Here is a 4,376-nt window from a genome sequence, read left to right as displayed (position 1 = left end):
CCTCCTCCCCACCCTCCCCGCTTTATTAATATGTTAATTGCGGCGCCGGTGGGCGGAGGAAATTTCGTGTCAAAGTGACCCGAGCGAGGGAGAAGCCGGGGAACAACAAGCGTGTGACGCAGATTTTTTAGAAAAAAAAAAAGAGAGAGAGAGAGAGGGAGGGAGGGAGAGAGGGAGAGAGGGAGGGAGGGGAGAGGCCCAAACTGGGACCTGGTGATTGCCCCCGTAAACCGGGAGGAGGGCCGGGCCGTCCGGAGCCCCGCGCTAAACGCTGTGATTAGGGACCGAGGAGGGGGGCGGGTTGCGGTAGGGGACAGCCGCCCCCTCCCTCTGTTGGCGGCTACCCCAGAAAGGCGGGGGAGGGACAGGAGGGGGAGAGGCGGGGGAGGCCTCCCCGAGGGGCCCGGCTGGCACAGGGAGGCCTGGGGGGTGGTCCCTCCTCCCCTTTTGTGAGGGGATCTGGGGTCCCTTCTTCTCCCCCCTCCCCAGCCTGCCCCGTTAACCGTGAGGGTAGAGCTAAGGGGAAGGGACCCTGGGGGACCCTCTGCCACCGAATCCCCGCACGAAGAAGGGGCTCCTTGGTGCAGAACCTCAACACAACCCCGACCTCCTCCCCCTCTGGCCTAAGCGAGAAGGGGAAGCTGGCTTGGCGGGGCCCGGGGCTGAAGGGGTTAAGGAGAGCAGTCTGCAGGGGCCCCCGACCCCCCCTCCCCATTCCCTCCCTTCCCCCTCCCCCCTCCCCAAGGGCCTAGGATCCACGTGCATTTCCTGGGGAGCGGAGGGAGCACCCAGACCCCCCCCATCCCCCAACCTCCCCCCCTTCCCTCTTCTTCAGCACTGCAGGCTCACAGCAGCGCGGAAATCCCGGACTGGAACCGCTCTGGGAGGGGGCTTTTAGACCACCGCCCCCCTCCACTGCATCTCCCCAATTCCAGGCCCGGAAAAAGGATCCCCCTCCCCATCCCGACCTCCTGAGACCACCCTCGATCCCACTGACCCAGGCTGCCCCCTCCTCCTGTCTGCAGAGGGCCCAGGGATTAAAGGAAACACACGAGGCCGGCCTGGGGGATTCGGGAGGTGCGGTGGACACCGTGTGTGCAAAAGAGGCAGGGTTGGGAGCCACTGTGCACTCCCTCCTCCTCCCCCCCCATCCTCCTATGCCACAGCGGGTTGCGGTGGGCGGGAGGTAGGGGGATGCCCTCCGGGATGGAGAGGAGGGGAAACCAGGTCTTAGGAAGGCTCTGGCCAGAAAGCCCCTCCCCAGAACCAGGCCTCCTTAACCCAGGCTGGAGTTTAGCCCTGGCTGGTGGGCAGATACCTACTGCTGCTGCCCACATGCCTCACACCCAGCCCCCACTTGGTAGCCCTGGCTCCTCCCTCGTAGGCTTGAGGTCCCCTCCCCATCCATCCCCCACTGCAGGCCCAGCTACTAAAAGCAGCCTGGCTCCTCCCTGGTCCCCTACCTCCCAGGTTTCCCCTGACTCCCACCCTCCCACGCCCCCTCAGGCCTAAAGCCTGTGGCCAGACTTGTGCCAGGGGGAGGAGTCCAGTATGGAGGCTGCCCAGGAACGAACCTAAGATCCTGCCCCACCTCCCTCCTTCTCAGAAGCTATGGAGAGTTGGGGGGGGAGACCCAACCCCCAAAGCCTGTGGGCTTAGCTGCTGTTCGAGTCTCATAAACAGGAAATACCTCTTACTAGGGAGGAGAGAGGGGGCCGGGCTGGGGGCTGGGGCCCAGGCAGGGGGCTCAGCCCTCCCCTTCCCCTTCGCTCTTCCTTTGGGGTTCTAGATGATTCCCCCTACACCTCAATAGCCTTTCCTTGAAAAGAGGGGAGGACTTTTAAAGATGGCTTTTTCTTCCACTGCCTTCTGAGCCTCCCCAAGTACCCACGGCTGGAAGCCGGGAAGAATGAGTGACCAGGCTCCAGGACCTACCCTTCCCTGGCACTACCTTGCCCATTAGAAAGGATGCAGGGGAGGAAGAGGCAGGAAGGGACCACATGGAGCTTCTGGATCCCATCTCAATCATCAATCAATCAATTAGTCCTGCCGCAGCTCTGCATTCCTTAGCCCCTTACCCAATTCCCCATCTCTCTGAGGGGATCCAGGCAGACCTGGGGGAGGGTCTGGGTGAGTCCTGGAATCCAAGAAAATGAATCCCTTAGTGGGACCCAGCAACCCAGTTCTCCCTTCCCTATATTCCACAGCTACAACCCCAATGTGGAAAGAAGGCCAGAGGATCACAGTGGGGCAGGGAGGAGGAGCATTTATTTTGTCACCATACACAATTCCAGACTCAGGCTCATAGGCAAACACACACAGCTAGTTACAGAGACCTACACACAGGGTAACACGTATGCCAAGTAACACATGTTCACTGGCATAAATACACACTAAGTCACACTCATTCACATCCAACCCTCTCTCCCACACGTGCCCCCACCCTCTTCCTTTTCACATTTCCAGACCTGCAGAACATTCCCAAGCAGCTACTTCCCTTACTTCCCTATTCTCTCTCTAGCCAAGCATCCAGACTGGGAAAGAAAGTGGCCTAGGAGCTCTTCAGCCTCCCTGCTTCCCCAGCCCCCCACCCTCCCTCCAACACAGAGCACAGCCTGTCACCACCCCCTGCCACCAAACAATCCTTGTGTTTCTTTTGGCAGGCTCACCCTCTGACCAGTCTTCCCTCCTCCCCACTGCATAGCACAGAACTCTGCCCACAAAAAAGGGAAGAGGAGGAAGAGAAGAAAGAAAAGGAGGAGGAGATGGTAGAGAAAGGAGGAAAGATTGAGCTGACAGCCTCAAGGAGAAGGTTGACATGGACTTTTGGGATGATTCCAGGACTGGGATGGAGGTTGTGGGGCCAAGACGGGGTCCCTGCTTGAGCTCCCATTCCCACCCCATTTTGTATAATGAACTTGGAGAAACCAGTTTGATTGGGCACCTGACTCTGCCTTCTCCTGACTCTCCTAACCCTAGCCCCTTACCCCTCTGGCCCCTGCTCTTCCCCCCGAACTCTCGTCCCTGCTCCCTCAGGTTATACGTTCCAGGTAACTAGCCTGGCCAGATTCCAGGGAGCTCGCCAGTCTGTCCCAGGGAAGACTGGGAGAAGAGGAGGTGCACACGTTAGCAGTCCTCAAGGGTCCTGGGAGGCACTAGAGATCTTGGGCTTTGTCCGAATCCCACCTACTACCTCCGAATCTCGCCTCACCTACCTTGAGCTTCCTTAAGGTCATTTTGCTAGCCCCTTTGGTCTGAGAAGGATAACCCCGCTCCCAACACAGATAGATGGAAGTCTTTGCTATCCTGAGAACACTGGGAAAAGGAATGTCTCAGCTTCCCTAATAATAAATAATAATTATGCCATTTATTAAGTGCTTAGTCTATGCTAAGCACTGTATTAAGCACCAAGGCAGTTAAAAGATAATCAGTCCCTGTCCTCATGAGACTCACAGTCGAGGGATGGAGAACAGGAATTCTATCCCCAATTTCAGATGAGGAAACTGAAGCACAGAGACATTAAGTGACTTGCCCAAGGTCAGGTAGCAGGCATGTGACTGAGCTAAGATTGGAACCCAGGTCCCCTGATTCCTAGGGCTGTGCTCTTTCCATTAGGCCACACCGCTTCACTGCACTCACTGGACCTCTTATTGCAGGAACTCCCTCTGGGAGTTCTTCCAGATGTTTCAGCCCAATCCCTCTTACTGAAGAGGAAATGCCCTCTCTCTCTTGCCCCTTCTGCAGTGGGGAGCGGGTTCAGAAGCTTCCTTCCCCTGTCCCTATATTCCCTTTCAGTCTGGGAAATAGAAGCAGCTACTAGGTTTGCAGAGAGGGGCAGGTTGAGCGGATGAAGTAGGTGGGCTTGGCAGCCTGGAGCTCTGCGCATCGACTGGCTATTGTTCACCTTTTCTCGGGGGTTGGCAGGGAGGCAAGGGAGAACCCTGGGCCCTGCAGGTAGACCTTGAAAGGGTTGGGTGGGTCTGCCATGGGACCCCACCGAAAGGGATCTCGGTTTCTGAGCTGGGCCACGGGGAGGAGCTGCCGACCAAATTCAGGGCCTTCCTTGCATTTCCCCCTCCCCTGTCCTGGATGCCGCAGCGTAAAAAGAACAAGGGACCACAGTCAGGGCAGAGGCACCTCCTAGGGGCGATTCTAAGAAAAGCCAGACACCTGGGGCTGGGAAGGGACAGGAGAGAAGGAGAGAAGCAGCGGCAGAATCAGTTAATCAATTAGTGGTATTTATTGTATACTTACCATGGTATTTGTTAATCACTTACTATGTGCCAGGGACTGTACTAAGTACTGGGGTAAATACAAACTAATCCAGTTGGAAAGAGTCCACGTCCCACATAATAATAATAATAATAGTATTTGTT

This window comes from Ornithorhynchus anatinus, chromosome 16, assembly GCF_004115215.2.
Source record: "Ornithorhynchus anatinus isolate Pmale09 chromosome 16, mOrnAna1.pri.v4, whole genome shotgun sequence".
Classification (NCBI taxonomy): domain Eukaryota; kingdom Metazoa; phylum Chordata; class Mammalia; order Monotremata; family Ornithorhynchidae; genus Ornithorhynchus; species Ornithorhynchus anatinus.
Note: the sequence above shows the minus strand (reverse complement) of the source record.